Source organism: Rhinolophus sinicus, linkage group LG04 (genome assembly GCF_036562045.2).
Source record: "Rhinolophus sinicus isolate RSC01 linkage group LG04, ASM3656204v1, whole genome shotgun sequence".
Classification (NCBI taxonomy): domain Eukaryota; kingdom Metazoa; phylum Chordata; class Mammalia; order Chiroptera; family Rhinolophidae; genus Rhinolophus; species Rhinolophus sinicus.
In genome coordinates this window covers 94,238,278-94,256,298 of record NC_133754.1, presented here as the reverse complement: position 1 = coordinate 94,256,298, position 18,021 = coordinate 94,238,278, and the positions used below count along the sequence as shown (strand labels likewise).

General features: G+C 37.9%; 1 pseudogene; it reads left to right on the top strand.

Moving 5' to 3' along the window:
- Positions 1–2,066: 2,066 nt before the first annotated feature.
- On the top strand, positions 2,067–2,542 carry LOC109449811 (large ribosomal subunit protein eL21; annotated as a pseudogene).
- Positions 2,543–18,021: the final 15,479 nt, after the last annotated feature.

Here is an 18,021-nt window from a genome sequence, read left to right as displayed (position 1 = left end):
AGTTATGACTTTTACAGTTTAAATACTTTTATTAAAATATATTTTCAGTGCGTGTGCATGTGTGTATATATCTTAGTTTATTTGTTATGTTTCATTATGAAAAGGTATTCATGCTTATTATAGAAAGTATAGGAAATAATAAAAAGTGAAAGAAAGACAAAATTTACCCATATTCCCACCATCAGACATGACATTTTTAACATTTTACTGTTTCACTTCAGTCATAGTAATATGCACAAATTGGCTCATTTTCTGGAGTCATGATTACAGTGTGTACAATTTTACACTGTTTTTTCAGTTTGCATGTTTACTGAAAAATGCCTTACCGAAAGGCCTTCAATGGGACCAGACTTTACAGCAGCAGTTCATGCCATTTTCTCACTCATCAATTTTCTTGCCAAGAATACTTCAAAAGTTTGCCTTGTCTTTCTGGGTTTCTTATCTACTACAATCTCTGGATTAAATTGGAGGCCTTCACCCTATCTGGCTGGTAAGTCAATTTCCCAAGACAAAAGCACTCAAATCCAGTTCTAGAACAGGGAAAGACTGGTATGTGTTAGGACCCTGACGGAAGGAAGTCAGGGTCAGGGGCTGCAAGAGATCCCCTCCCGTGACTGTTGAGGGAAGTGGGCTGCTGTCCTCCCCAGACCCAGCCTCTGCTCCCCTATTGCTATATGGATTTTTGGAAGGACCTATGGTAATACTGATGGAGCCAGAGAAGCCATGTTCTCATATGGTGCTGAGAAAACCTTATTCCCACCACCAGAAAATACCTTCCCTCTACTCCCTCACCTTCCTCTTCACTCAAGAGCATCAAGTCTGCTTAGCGACACCCATGTCCTTGACTCACAGACAAAAGGTGTAGGGTAATGGGGTGGGGGCCTCTTGTGGTTGTGTATGACTTCTGAAGTACACTCACATTTCTACCTGGGCTATTTTTTCTAGTGTTGCCACTGGCCATGTTGCAAGTGCTAGCATTTTTACATTGTATAATCCTACTTGGTTTATAATCACTTTTACAGATGCTTCAGATTAAATAGAAGAAATACAATCAAATATTTCTCAGGGAAACAAGGTGAGGAGAGCTAACATTTTTCGAGTCAGACCAATTAGTCATACTTACTGAATAATGTTAAAAGAGGATATTAAAAGTAGAAAGGGATGGGGCAGGATGGGGAGAATTATGTAGCCCAGTTAATTTGAGTATTTTATTTAGAAATAGCATATCATTTCCCTAATGGAGTTGAACTACATTTAACCTTTCTATAAATGTTGGTTTTTATTAAATTAAAATATGTTACAAGGAGCTTTTTTGCCAGCAAGACTCCCTACCTATTAATAAACACTTACGTGAAGTATCAGATTTCCAATGACTAACAATATGATTATCTACCCAGAAACTTAGAGTACCTAAATTCACAATGCCTGATGATTGGCATGTTTGCTGTCATTTACATGGGATATTAAACACACATGGGATACTTTTCCCCTGACAACAACTGCTCACCTGACTAAGGGGTGCTCTGAGCTGCCTTGTAAAGTAGAACCAGTTCCTCAAAGGGGGTGCAGGGAGATGGGAGCAATGGGACTCTCAGAAAGTCAGAGCTTTTTTTCTAAGCCTTGGCATGACAGCTACGTGAGTCATTGAACTGACCATCATTATTCTCATTGATCTCCAATGCAGGTCTGTTCAGCCTTCTAACAAAACAGATGACAGAGTGACCAAATCAGAATAAAAAGGCAGAGGGAGCTGAAATGGTTAACAATACATATTATTATCTACATAAATAACCTAACAGATACATAGCTCAGTAAAGTGAATGATACATTTCTTTTTTCCATTTTCTTATGCAGTCAGAAAAAATCCAGGAATCAATATAGAATTTCCATTTATAAAAAAAATTATTATTCAACCCATTTTTTTTTTTTTTTACAGATATCCTGAATTATTCTTTTCTGTTTCTGTAAATTTTTTCTCCATGAAGAATCCTCCATTAGAAATGTTACTCCTTTTCAGCCAGGACCGCCACCTTTCAGTAATTTGTCAAAATAACCAACAAAAGGGAAAGAGAAGAGGCATCCGCCATATGTTCTCTAGGCCTTTTAGAAAACATGGAGTTGTTCCTTTGGCCACATACATGAGAATCTATAAGAAAGGTGATATTGTAGACATCAAGGGAATGTTAAAAAAGGAATGCCCCACAAATGTTCCCATGGCAAAACTGGAAGTGTCTACACTGTTACCCAGCATGCAGTTGGCATTGTTGTAAACAAACAAGTTAAGGACAAGATTCTTGCCAAGAGAATTAATGTTTGTATTGAGCATATTAAGGACTCTAAGAGCCGAGATAGCTTCCTGAAACAGGTGAAGGAAAATGATCAGAAAAAGAAGGAAGCCAACGAGAAAGGTACCTGGGTTCAACTGAAACGCCAGCCTGCCCCACCCAGAGAAGCACACTTTGTGAGAACCAATGGAAAGGAGCCTGAGCTGCTGGAACCCATTCCCTATGAATTCATGGCATAACTGTAAAAAATTAAAAGACCTCTGTAAAAATAAATAAATAAAAAAGAAATAAATGTTATTACAAGATCCAAGATGGCAGAATAAACACAGTGCCTGCTTCCTTTTGTGAAAAAATTAAAATCACAACTAAATTATAGAACAAGAAACCTGAAGAACCATCTGAAGTCTGGCTGAACATAAGTTTTATAACTAAGGACATAAAGAAGAAGCCACATCGAGACTGGTAGGAGAGATGGAGACATGGAACTGGCTAACCCCAAACCTCTGTGTGGTGGTTGAGAACGGGGAAGGATCTCTCGGCCATGGAGTTTCCACCCAGAAGAATGAGAGACTTCAGCCCCACACTGGCCTCCCCAGACCAGAGTACTGTGTCTTTTACTGTAACAAAAAATTTTAAATTTAAATATTCACTGTATTTTTTTATCCTGTCTCACAGGTCTACGTCTGGGCTCTCTATTCTGTTTAAATGATCTATTTGTCTTTTCTCTCTCTGCAATACTACACTGTCTTGATTACTGTAGCTTTAAAGTAAGTCTTCAAGTCAGGTAGTATCTGTCCTCAAATTTTGTTCTTCTCCTTCAATATTGTATTGACTATTCTTTGTCTTTTGCCTGTTCATATAAAGTTTAGAATTAGTTTGTCAATATGTACAAAGTAACTTGTTGAAATTTTGACTAGGATTGCATTGAATCTATAGATCACATATGGAAGAACTGACATCTTGATAGTGTTGAGTCTTTCTATTCATAAACATGGAACATCTCTCCATTTATTTAGTTCTTTGAATTTATTTATCCACAACACTTTTCAGTTGCAAAAATCCAAAGATAAAAGCAAATGTGATGTTTGTATGACCTTAAAGTATCTCTACACAACATACTTTTTCATTTCAAAGGGGAAAATAGTACCTTTAAGTGGCAGGCACCACTTTAACCAAGTTATCAGAGTTTACATCACCAGTAGGGACACACATCAACATCAGGTATTCCCTGAGGCACTGAGAAGGACACAATATCATTATTGTGATATTCTTGCCAAAAATGCATAATCTGAATTTGATCATGAGGAAATGCAGACAATCTCAAATTGAGGTCCATTTTATAAAATAACTGGGTGATATTCTTCAAAAGTATCAAGGTCATGAGAGCTACAGAAAGACTGAGAAATTGACTGAGAAAGACTGAGGATTGAAGGAGACTAAGAAATCAGGACAACTGAATGCATTGTGTAATCTTGGATTGGATCCTGGATGAAAAAAAGGGGTATTAGTGAGACAATTTGAAAAAATTTAATAAAGTCTGTAGATGAATTAATAGCATCCTATGTTAATAAGGATTGTACTAAGATTATGTATTAATATTAAAATTTGGGGAAGATGGGTGAAGGGTACATTGAAATCCTTTGCACTATTTTTCTACTTTTTTGGCAAATCTGGAATTATTTCAAATGAGCAGTTAAAGTTTTTCAAATAAAAAACATAGAGATCTAGATATTGGATTTTAGTGCATCTCTGTGAGTATGTGATGTATTTCTGAGAAAAAGGCAATAAAGATAGAAAAGTTGCTTGCATTTACTTTAGATTAGTGGGTAACAAGCATTTTGACATTTTAATTAAAGAAAGAATGACATACAGAGAGGCAGAAAGACAGACAATAAAAGTCATCCTAGGTTTGTATGTCTGCATTGACAAAGCATTTCAAAGGGAACCAGGGCTTCATCTTAGAGCAACTCCAAGGAGGGCACCACTGTCCCTGTCACTGCCATGTCTGTGCTACTGGAATCAAAAGCAGGCTTTTCTCTGATTGGTTGGGTCTGGCTGCTAATGAGGTGAAGGTCATGAGTGGATGTGCTCACAAAGCCTGTGAGTATCACTCTGTCTGTTGGCATTTTGCTCATCACAAAGGAGCCAGGTGTGAAAACTGGACTACGCCTACCCAAGGCCAGCTCTACTGCAGGGAAACAAAACACATACCCTCCCTAAGGTCACCATTAAAAATAATGGACACACTTCAATAGAATCCCTGTCATCTAAACATCCTTCTAAAAACATTTACACCAGGAAAGGGGTCCCTTCTGAAATTCACTTTCCCCTGTGGAACCTATAATTAGGAGATCTGGAAGGGTGACACTGATTGGCTTCTGATGCAACCCACAGACACACAGAAATTCTTAAGAGCCATGTTACTTGTTCAGAGGAAGGATGTGATAGCTTTGAAGGCATGCACTCTAATTTAATATCACTCATGTAGACACCAAAGTACATACGGAATGAGGCTGCTCACCTTGCTCTTGACAGTTAGACATCCTTTGGCTTTCATGTGTCAAAAATTATTGAGAAGGGACTTCTTTCAACATGTTTTACCCTGAGTCACATGTGTTTACTAGGAGAGCCTATACCTAGGATTTCCCTAGTGAGATGTGACTACGAGATGGAAAATTCTCAATTCAAAATACCTGCATATTTTAGAGCCAAAAGCAGCTGAAGAATTAAAATAGGTTTAAACAGATGATTCCTTTTAGAATCATAAACAAACACAGCAATTTGAAAGTAAATTTACTTATGTGGTAAAGTGAAAATCAAAATTAGTGGGTTCCACTGGCTTCCATCTACAGTTAGAAAAATTGCATCTGTACTATGTGAAAAGCTATTCCATTGAGATTCTTTAAATGTGAGGATTTGTAAACATAAAATGGCCAGGTAATAAGGAAGTGCCTCTGAGGGCAATGCTGCCCTACCCCTCTGCTTTCTCCACTGAGCTGGAGATTTTCAGGTCCTTCAAGCACCTACTGGACAAGATAATATTTGGAAACAGGCAAACAAGCAAACAAGAAAAATGTTTTCAATCCCTCTTGCTTCTCCTGATACCAATATACATGGTAGATCTCAGGAAAATGAGCTGTTTCATTAGATTGAGACATCAAAAACTCCTCATGGCAACAGAAAATAAACTCTAAAACCATATTCTCCATCTAAAATTTGTGAAACCACGGTCTACCTGTGTAAAGCCAAGGGCAGCTACAGAAATCAATGTTAGAAAAACCGACAACTGTGGAATAGAAGTAAAATCCCTCAAGACTCCAGAACCACTGGGTTGTAAATATTCTTAAACCCAGGCTTATAAGACAAAAATTCCAGTCCATATTATACTAAAGCGGTTGTGTCATTTTTAGATGAAGCAATTCACATTCGACCACTCCATCTTGCTCTACGTTTCCCCATGGGCAGACTTGAATAGACATCTTTGGGTTTCTTCTCATAGACTTTTACTGCCCAAAGAACAGACTCATTTTACATTTCTATCACCTGTTCCTTCACCAGCTATACCAAACATAAGGAACAAATAGTTCAAATTATATTCCTCTCTGGGAATAGTTATAAAAGTTAATCTCACTACACATAATACATTTTGCAAGGAAAGGTGGGAGAAAAAACTACCTGTGACAAATTGGTCCTTGAAATAAGATAAAGCACTGCTGTCTCTGACAAAAGCATAGAATATGTTGAAAAAACTATTCACGGCACTTATTAAAGAATGGCAGACTTTATTGAGGGCATTGAAATCACGTGGGGACCACTGCAGTGGGGTTTTATGGTAGGAGAAGGTAATCAGGCTCCAGTCAGAATACAAGGAAAAGTAGGCATTTTATAGTCAAGGGAGGAGGGCAATTGAGGAAGTCAGTGATGGAAAATTACTGAGAGGGTAGGATAGTTCTTGCTAAATTGACCTAAGAGGATTCTTAGGTCTAAACTCAGGCCTGGGTGATCAGATATTACCTGGGGGACGGTGAGGGTGAGGCATCCAGTCAGATATCAGGGGTGATCAGATATCCAGGATGGGGGGTTGTGCCTAAACCAACTTAGTAGAATTCTTGCTAAAACTGGGCAATACAAAGACAAACACAGAGCCCCAGAATTGAGGCCTAGTTGTGAAGAGGATTCAGAGGAGCTAGACTACAGTTTGGTCAAGAAGAGACTCTTTGTTAAATATAACAGGCAGGTACTTTAGTGGGGACTCAGTCTCTCTGTCCTGCAGGCTGGCCCATAAGGGTGTGTGTGTAATCATGTCTATTGTTTGCAAGACAGAGAGAAAAGCAGTGAGGATCCCCATTCAGGCACTAAATGAGCCCCTCTGAATGACGCCCTTAATCTCTTTTATGACCATTCTGTATTTAGAAATCATGAAAAATTTCTTCTCACAATTTATTCAGCATATTTGCATACATTATCTCATTTAAAATAAAGACTATGATTATCCCCTTACAGTTGAGAAAGTTGACACTCACAGGCCAAGGTGACTGTGGAGACGTGGTTAGGGCTTGCAAAACTGTGTATCTGCTTCTTGATCTCCCAGGGAAGCTTATTTCAGACCAGTATCCTCATTACCACAAGCGTGCATTGTCTGCTCAATATTTTCACCATCTGTGTATGCAAGCACCTTTTAAAATCCACAGAATAGACGTTTGCCCAAAGAGCTCCTATCAATCATAACAAAATATCACCTCAGACTGAATGCAAAGTATTCTTTTCTTCCTCGATTATCATCTTAACAATATAATAGTCTGTTGGAATAGAAGTGATTCTACAATCTTACTTTTAACCACAGGGCCCAGCCAGCTAAGGGCTCACATATAGACACAGGTACATACATTACATTCAAGCTCTGAGAAAACTGGCGAAGCATCAGGACTACCTAACTTAATTTTTAGTCTGAGTGGACAAACTTCGTCACGTTCAAAAACTCAGGTAGCCACCATAGTGGAAAGAGTATCCAGCATCTGTAAGCAAAGACTGCTCACAGAGATGCTTCATGCCTCCTGGAATGTATTTTCATAAGTATTTTAAAAGACCTGGTGGTGTTTTTATAAGTGCGATCCTAGACACTTTCCCCCCGTCTTTCCAAACAGACACCCCCAGACCCACAGGATCAGATTTCCAGGACAAGCTCCTAAGAATCTAAAATTCCCCAGGGGGAGGTCTGATGGCTGCCTTCAGTGGAGGACTTCCCCACCAGAGGAGAGAGCCCCACAGAGCTGCTGTGCCCCACACCACACCACTTGATCTGAATGCTCAGTGGGTTCCTGTCACCGTGACACATGGAGATGCTGAGGGGACCAACAAAACCCACCAAAATGGACTACTTCAACATGAAAACCGCTGATAAACCAGCAGCTGACAAAAAAAAATTAAAAATTCTCTAAACATCCTTTGTTTTAAGAGCTTTCTGAAAATGCAGCCTCCAGTGAGGGAGAAGGCTAACACCTGGCACCTAAAAAACGTGAGAATTCTGCTGACATAATCTCCCTCCAGGAAGCTCCCAGCAATAAAGGAAAATGACCACTGGCACAGCACCTAGATGAGAAAATGTGTCAATGTGAACAAGCCTTACCAGAACCTCCCACTGAAGCCCCAACCACAATCCCTACCCCTCATTAGGCTGAGATATAAACCTTTACCCCTGGCCTTTTGAACTCTGCTATAAGCAGCCTTTAAAACTCTGCTATATGCATGTGTAATAAAATTTTCTCCTGTTAATCTGAAGAAAATTTTAGATTGTTGATTAATTCGCAGGCCCTGACCACTACCTCTCGGACCTCAGTGGGTAGAGGAAAAGTTTTCCCACCAGAACTCCAACATCTCCAAGCCACTGAACTGACCACGCTACCCCTCACCTCCAAGAGTCCTGTTATGAGAGAAAAATAACCCAATTAGTTTAAGTCACTAGTGGGTGGATTTTCAGCAACTGAAAGGAGAAAGGAGACCTATTAATTCATTATTTTGATCCAGGACACAAGACAACTGCCCCCCACCCCATGTCCAAGGTTACATGAAAAGACATAGTTCTGATTTGGACCCCAGAAGAAACACAAAAGAAATTGTAGCAACATCTGATCAGATCTATATTTCAACTCCTACATATCGCTCTCCATAAACAAATGCAAATCAGCTCCTCACAGTTTTTCCTTGAACAGCCCACAGCAACTCTGGATTCATCTGGCAAAACGAACAAGAGATTTTTAAAAACACTGCCCCAGTTTTCAAAAACGCCATCCGATTCTACCTTTTATAAAATAAAATGTTCAGGTATGGGGGGCGGAGAATAATGCTATGTGTTCTCATAATTAAATGACACTCTCTTTCACAAAGTCCTGGGTATGTTGCGGAATTTTGGATCTAGAGGATGGTAAAGGTAGGGGAGAAATTAGAGGGAGTCCTTGGGATGAATGTATGTTTCTTCCAGAGTCAGCAGCAGAGAAGTCCAAAGTGGAAGTAAGCTGAGTTCTCAGTACATGGTCTGAAAGAAGCAAGATGAAAGGATGGAGAAGAATGAGCATGACACCCAGGCCTGTATCTGCTTGGAAGGGTTCATGAACTTGGCGAAATTAAATGGGAACTTGAACTACAAAGCCCAAACCTTTAAATTAACCTGGCAGTTGGCAAAACTAAAAGAGTACTTTCACATTTTAAAAGCTGTGTGGAAACCATTTGAATCTCACTATCTTCATCCATAAAATAAAGGGATGGAAATAAGTGCATTCTAAGATTCGCTCAGCTCTGAGATTTTATAATTCTATAATTAGTCTTAGCAAAAGGATTCTGGCCATAGTTATTCAAGTTAAATCTGTATCTCTTCCTCCAGCCTAAAAAAGGAAGCCCATGAGTTTGAAAAAGAAATCTCATATTATCCCCCACTAGAATAGTTAGTGAATTTACTTTTAGCCCAATAATAGAGACACATACATTAACAGGTTCAGTAATTTATTCTGTAACTTTTTTAAAGCACCCACTTATGGATCACACACTGTGGGTGCATTCTGGATACTGCAGCGAAGCAAAATTGCCACCTTAAAATGTATCTCTTTGGCCTGAGGATTATTTTAGGCTGATCATTTTAAAAGGTAAAGAAAAACCTTCCACGATATTTTATCAGAAGCAGACCAATTCTCCAAGAAAATGTTGTCCTTTTAGCAGATACAAGAAAATTACATAAGCATACTATCAATATTAAACCTTATTTTTGGAACGCTTATAATAATAATTCAATTTTAGCCAACTTAATCACACAAGGTAAAATTCTCTCTTTCTTTCTCTTCCTTTCAATATATATTTAGTTTGTCCTTCATTTTCTTCCTTCCAATCCTGAAATAACCAGAAGTTCTAATTTAGACAAAATTACTCATTTCCCTTAACAAAAATGTATCTTCATACCTCATACCTTTTCTTAGCCCAAAACACATCTTACTTTTCTTGCATACAGAGATGTTTCTCCTGCTATTCCTAGTAGTTTTAATTACATATATTAATTAGAATTCTTAACCCTTAATTTCTAGTGAAAACTAAAAAGAAAACAATTGTGAACTATGTTTTACATTAGCATTCTATGGATTGGCAGACTTATAATTACCTTTTATGATTTCTAGAAATGTGTTTTCTCATAGAAATATTTCTCAGCGTGGTACAAGACATGTTTACTAATAGATTAAAATATTTTAATTTTTTTCTGGGAAATCAAACCAAAAGTGGGTAAACTATGTTCAGTAATTAAGGTTTACTATTTTATTTTCTTTGGAAATGATCTAGATACTCAATGAATTTCCACCTTTTAACTTAACTTAACAAAACATTAAGGTTTCTAGTAACCAAAAAATATTTTGGGGAAACTATCTAAGTAGACATACCATAAACTATAATTATTGTTAAAAAGTTTTCCTAAACTTTTATCCTACTTATATCTATCTAAATCATTTACTCCCCAAAATTATGTTTAGATTACTCACAAAAACTTCATGAGACATTAGACAAAGACAGCCATCATCTCAAGCTCATTTTCTTGCTGGCAAATTTTACAACAGAGATAACGTGACTTAAGACTAGTAAACCCAGGTAGAATAAGTTATATGTCTGCATTATACTCAAGTTGATAACTCTGAAGACATTACTATTTTAATCAAATCAATAAGCTTCAAATAGTTTTATTTACCAAAGATTATTTTAGATCATCCTGAACTAAAAAAAAAAAAAAATAGGATTAGTTTTTATATTTCTAAGACTATACTTAATTTAAATAGCACTTGTTTGTCTTTAAGTCAATTAAATAGAGTTCTCTATAAATTAATTTTGGCAATACCATCAGGAGGTAGAAAATACCACAAATTTATCACACATATATTTAGACACACATAAACATACAGACAGATGCAAACATGGACCCTAAAATTATAGCCATGAGATGGGTATGATCATACAAAAGTCACTAGTTTATAGCAGAGCAGTTGTATCCAAATTTTATTTTGCCAGTTGAAATAAGTTGAAGATTTTTCATTAGCCCAATTTCCAATCTCCACTTTTTTTTTTTTTTCCTTCTGATGGAAAACATTTTCATTTCAAAGAATGACTTTTAGGTCCCAGAGAAAATGGAAGTAGAAAATCTACATCACAAAGGCACGGAAAAAGTCTCCAAGTTGTCTCCAAGATGAAGTTTTGGGGACGTATTTTTCTATTATCAGAGGTCTAGGGTAATTATTATTTACATTTTTCCTTCTTCTTCTTAAGTGCAGGACAATTCTGTTTCCATGTCCCAATATCTACAAGCATTTTGAGATTAATAGGGAAACTGGAAATTGACAAAGATCGGTGGGGTTTTGAATTGTTTCTAGAGTCATACCTCTGGTCCTGTAAAGACCAGATTTATAAACAAAGAGAGCTGACAGCTGTTTTTAATTCCTCAAGGAATTTGGTTGCTACCTAAATGATTTAAAGGGGCTGATCCACCCACCAAATTACATTATCTCCAATTTCCTTTCCCTCTGGGTACATACATTGTTTCCCCCAAAATTAGACCTAGATGGACAATCAGCTCTAATGTGTCTTTTGGAGCAAAAATTAATGTAAGACCTGGTATTATATTATATTATATTATATTATATTATATTATATTATATTAATTACATTATATTTTACCCGGTATGATATGATATGATGTATTATATTATATTATATTATATTATATTATATTATATTATATTATATTATATTATATTAAAGACCCGGTCTTATACTATAGTAAAATAAGACCGGCTCTTATATTAATTTTTGCTCCAAAAGACGCCTTAGAGCTGATTGTCCAGAATGATCTTATTTTCAGAGAAACACGGTAGTTTTATTTTAACTTACAGGAGAAAGTCTGCAAAACAAAAAATTCCTATCCACCTCTGAATATCAGCTATGGTCATGAGTTCAGTCAGACTAGTGACCTCTCACATTATTTTTTGTCTTTTTATCTAACTACTAATTTTAGGAAGTAATCCTTTTACGAAAACTTTTGAGAATCCTTCCTTGGTTTCAGAAAGTCTTTAACTATGGCCTTTAACTTGGCCTTTGACCGGGGAGTGAAAGATAACTGAAGAGGATTGTCTGCAGCCTCAAATGGGCTAACTTTAAAAGGTGACTGTTTAATAATCTCATCAGAATGAAAAGAGAATTCAAACAAAGGGTTACTAAAATGCTACTCAAATAAAGGAGGAGAGAGAGGAGCAGTAGCAGTTAAGTCAATTTTATAGTCTTTTGGTTTTACGTACCTCTCCTATCTTTAATTTTCATTAGCTTTACATAATAAAACTTTCAGTGAAGCTATTTTGTAATTTTGAAGGTTTTTGGAGCCTTCTGCACACCAATCAAAATATGCATCCTATTCCGTTTGATTTGGAAATCCTTACTCTTAAGTACACTTTTTAAATTATTGAATTAGAATGTTCATCAAATAGGCATTTAATTTTAGGTTGTATTATCCTTGAAGGCTGGTAGCAGTTTGTTAGGATCTTAACCACCAATGGAGTTTAACCCTCATTTTCTGTACAGGCAAATCTAGCTGCAAATGGAGTGGAACCCACATTTCTGTCTGCCCCTATTTGGGGCCCCACCCTGATGGTTACCAAGCCAATTTCATAAAAAAGGCTCAGAAAGAATTTGCCATTTTGGTAGATACTTATAGTTTCTGGGACCATAGCTTTTAGACATAAATAAACAGGTGTGTTGGATGGTGGTATGCATGACTATTTGAAGCTGAAAGGAATTAACCGAGGAGATGAAGCTGGATTTTAAGAAGGGGGGTTTATTTACATTGGATATGATCTTTAATTTCATTCTAAGTTTAATTTCTGTACTTTCATCTTTTTAAGGAAGTCCCTAAGGCTAGCTGTCATTTTTCTTTGTACCTGCCATTCGATGTGGTCTATCCATAGGTACCAATAAAATGACTGCTTAGGATGAAAGCTTTGTAAAAATATATATATATATATCCTCTAAATATAACCAATTCTAAGGATCTGTCATCTGACCATTGATGAGTATGAGCCTATATTAATCTGAATAGTGACTCAAACCAATAAGACTTAACAAAAGAGGCATCTCAAAGAAGGGTGGAAAAGAAAGAAAGAGAGACAGAGAGAGAGAGAGAGAGAGAGAGAGAGAGAGAGAAAAGGGTACAGCCCTCACAAGATCCCGAATGTTCACTCCCAGAGTTAGTCTAAGAAAGCAAAGGCACCGCAGTCACAGTCAGGTAGAACAGTGTGGTGCCAATGGTATCTCTGGTCGCCCACCAGAACGTGCCATGATGCCTCCAGCCTCTCACCTGCTAATCTGTGATGCCAGGCCAGAGCTGCTGGAATGGGCCTTTTCCAGCACTAACAAGACAATGGAGGTTGTGATAATGATGAGACAGGTTAGTTAACATGTTTTTAGGTAGACAGGAAGGTCCCTGGTGGAATAAACAAAGAGAGCCATATCCTAAAACTCCAGGTTCTGAAATGGCTCATTCACCCCAGGACAAAATATAATGGTGCCTTGAGGTTAATAAATTATCTCTTATATCTCTTTTGGCCAGACAAACGGAACAGATCTGATAGATAGGAATGGGTCATTTTGCTAATCCCCTCAGGATGGGCAAACAGAACAAACCTGATGGGTGAATTCCATTAAAAGGCATCAGCTCCCTTCCCCAAGCAGGCAGGGGAGGGTATAAAAGTAAGAACTTTTGCCTCAGTCACTGGGCATCCCCATCCCCCCAACTCCCCCACCCGTCATGAGCTGTAATCCTTTGCTTTTAATAAACTATCCTCTTTGACAACTCCTCGCCTCTCCTTGGTCCGTGCTTCCATTCTTTGGTTTCACAAGACACGATTCCGGCACTCACATAACTTTTCTTCATCAATGATAGTCCATCAGGGACTGTACCCCTAAGAGCTGGTTTGGACAAACAAAAAGAATGCTGCTTATGACTTCATGTCTCAGCATCCCAATCTATTCCAGTGGCCACCAGATGCACCCTGGTTTATTCACCTTCTGAATGGCAAAGGCCAGAAAGATGATTCTCATTGGTCACAGAGCGAAGCTCTCAGTACATAGAACAAAACAAAATGGAAAAGCTCATCTGGTTTGTACATATGGGCCCCACAGCAAAGTTTGTCTAAATAGATACCAGTCTGGTGAGAACCATGAACTCACCAATCTGTGAGTTCGACTTGAACACCAGGCTTATAGGGCCTATGCCTGCGCTCTACCCTATGGTTTTTCCTCCTTATGATAAACACAAAGGACAAAGACAAAAGAAAACCACGACCATCCCTGCAAGGAAAAGAATCAATAGTAAATGAGAGTACTCATAACAAATCTTTACTAGAGTTGCTATACCCAAGGAACTAGGATCTCAAATATTTTCTTCTGCTAATATAAATTTTAAAAAGGAAAAATGACTCTCACCACTCTTGTGCCCACCAGACGCTGCAGGTAGCTATCCAGGAAACTAAAGTGGGAAGAATTCTTACCTTCTGCCAGTGCTTGTCAGAGGCCCAGGGTCTCTCAGCCGCAGCAGCCCTGAAGCGAGCAGTGTCCAGTCAGGGAAGTTTATACTGTCCTCTACGCCAACTGTAGAATAGGAAAAATGTTATTTCTATCCTTATCAGTGCTTCAGCTGGTCTAATAATGAAATCAATGGAAGTCTCATTAACAGGAGAAAAACATTTAATTTTGTACATATGGAAACCCAAAGATATGAGGCTTCCAGCGTCAGTCCTGACAATTGAGGCTTATATGATGCTATCTTGAGCTAAGGAGGAGGGGGTTTGGGGCTGGAACTTCAAAGGGAAGGAAGACAATTCACAGGGAGATGGGACCAGCAAATGTTTGTTTGCCATGTCCTGCGAAGAAGTCTTTCTGCTGTAAAAAGAAGTTACATTGGTAATAGCTTTCTTCCTGGTACAGGCTCCCTAACTACCTTATTTTAGGTAGTTAAGGGGGGGATAAAAACTACAACAACAACAACTTCCTGAGTCTTCTGTTTGTTAAAAAATCATCCTAAAATAATCCTCATACCAAAAAGACATGTTTTGGAATGGCAAATTTTGTTCCCCTACAATACAAAGAGAGATTAAGATACAGCGCCAGCTTTCAAGTTACTCAGTTTTGCTCAAGCCAAAAATTTTTCCAAAATCAATTTCAAATATTGTTGAATAAAAGAACAAATAAGTATTTTAATGGTGTGATAACTATTGTAAAAGGAATATTCTCTTCTTTTGTCAGCACCCTCTGAGGTTGGTAACACAAAGGAGAATGTTCTTATTTCTCCAGCTGGGTGTTTGCGTCCTGGTACCCCCATGGCCCATAGTGAGGGTGCACACCAATGATTGATGAGCCTCAGAGCAGGGCACCCCTATCCATTCCAAATGCTTTTTTGCCCAAATACAACTAAAGAGTAATGAAGGTTTAGGTATTTCTTTGTTAAAGGGTCCAGGAAATTTTTCCAAAACCTGACAGAGTAGGGGAATGGTGGTGATGTGTGGAATCAATTACTTTGCCAATGGCTGCCTCACTTTCTTCATCACTCAGAAGGAAGAGGCTCCTCACCTGGTCCTTTCAAAGAAACTCCACATGGATACTTCCTTTTCTTCAACTCCGTTTCTTCCTGCTTCCTTCTCCCTGGAAGTTTCATCCCCTACTAGTGAGCTAGCGTTACAAATTTTCCCTCTTATCCCGGGATATCTCATGCCTTTTGACAAATAATTAAGCCCCAGTATTGTGGTCAATTTCTGTTTCTTGCAAATTTCCCAAACTCAGGCACCCACTGAATAGCAAATGCTTTCTTCCAGACACAAGTTCTATTGGTTTACAAAGTGCAGAGAGGTTTTGCTAGCTCCACTGTAGGAAATAATGAGCTCATGACCCTTAGATTTAGGAGGTGAAAGGAGAGAAACAGTAGCCTTTTCTGAGTTGTAGCAGCTTTTATCCTAAAGTATCCAAATATAACAGCAATAACAACCCCCAAAAAGAAATAAAAGTGGTTTAATTTCCTTCCGCTGACACTGTGTATTTTTCCTAGTAACATTACTTTAATTTTCCCCAAACCATGTTTAAGTTCCCCCCCTCAAAAAAAAAGAAAAAAGGTATTAAGGAGCTACCCTTTAAGAGTCAGTGTTTGTGTTCATTCACCGTACTCTGAGAATACAGAGATGTACAAACAGATATTGATGAACAGCCAGAAAAAAGAGTGACTCCATTTGTGAGCTGGAGAGACTCCATTTGATGAAAAAGACTTCATAGACAATGTGATATTTAAGTTGACATTTGAAAGAAGTTCACTAGAACCAGAAGTGGCATAAGGGTGGAAAATCTTGGGGTCATAGTTCAGGCACGGGGGAAAATATGCACAAAGCACAGAGACATGAATCTACCCAGTGTGTTGAAGACATTAAAAGTTAGCCATTCTAAAAGAATTTGGGGAATCTTAGACCTGTCACTTTCTCCCCAGTCACTGCTCTATGAAACGACTTCGAAGGCCTACACTGCTTTTGAGAAATAGCAACAGGAGAGTCTGAGATGGTCCCCAGCTCACTGGGTACACATCCTCGCAAAGTTACTCATGTCAGATGAAGCTGTCTAGAGGATAACAGATGTAGAGTCAGGAAGGGAAGAACAAAGCCATGTGCAATGCTATTTGTACATTCTATGTCCCAAATGAAAAACATAAAATTCAATTCCATCTGTCATTGCACGGCTTCTGAAAGTAATTCAACCTGATCTTTATTTTCCCCAAACCACATTTAAGTTTTTTTGTGTTTTTTTTAAGTATTAAGGGGCTATTTTTAGGAAGCATGAGATCCTGCAAGGTTAAAATAATGACTAAGGCCAAGGAGGCTACAACATGACAGGATGGAAGACATCATGAACTAAAGGAGAGACTGTAACAAGTACCATAAGAAATGTATAATCTATGAAATGAGAGATGATGGCTACACAGAAAAATCAGTGAAGGCTTGCTGAAGGAAGTAGTAAGCAAGGTCATGAAGGTTTGGAAGGAGTTTGGCAGATGAAAATATGGGAGGAAGGCAATTCCAGCAGAAGGAGGAGCACATGGGGGGAAAACCCTGGGCATGTGTAGAGTTGTCCAATAAAACTTTCTGAAATGATGGAAATGCTCATAGCTACACTGTTCAGTATGGTAGCCACTAGCTAACAGAGGCTACTAAGCATGTGGAATTTGCCTAGTGCAACTGAAGGGCTGAACTTTTAATTTTATATAATTTTTAAAATTTAAATAGCCATTGTGGAAATATTGAAGACCAACCAAATGAAAATAAACTAAGGCTATTTACTCAGAGTTCGCTGTAAAAGGGGGTCAGCCGCTGTCACTTGCATTTTGACAGAGACTCAAAGGCAGGAGAAGGATTGAGAACATTTTAGAGTGGAAAAGGGAAGGCTTGCGGTATGCGCTGACTGGAGGCTGTTGGTATGGGACGCTGTAGGCAGGTTACCATATTTTGCCATGTAAAATGCACACATTTTGCCCACATTTGTGAGAGAAAAATAAGGATGTGCATGATACATGGGTAGTACTAATTCTGTATCTATATAAATGTTTTTAATTATTTTCTTTATATGAGTTAAAAATGTAACTCTAGCAATCAATAACAATATCATGTGCAAAATAATACGCTGGAATACAATAATCAGTTTTGTTGAACTTATGACGAACTTGCAATGAGGTAGAGTTCTTGGATTTCTATGATGCATAAATACTGTAAATTTCTTACCGATACATACAATTTCTTGTATCTTGTATCTCTTCTTGTGTTTTGTAATTATTTGTTACATAAAATTTCTTGTACCATAATGTTAAAAAATAAATACTAAAATTCCTTTATAATACAAAAAACAAGTATCAAAATGTAAACAAAAATTTGAATTAAAAACTTAAAATGAAAAATTATTTCCCTGAATGTTTGGGAAAAAATTGTGGGTGTGCATTATCCATGGGAGTGCATTATACATCGCAAACTACAGTAATTCGAAGTGGAGTGTCCTATGTGATTGGTTAAGGGTGCATATTTGGCTTTCTCTGATTGGTCCTAAGTTGAAAGTGAGAACAAAAATTAGAGAAGCTGTCAATTATGAATTAAGTCCTGGCCATTTGGGGATAATTGTTACACAGGTTACTTACTCTTTGGTT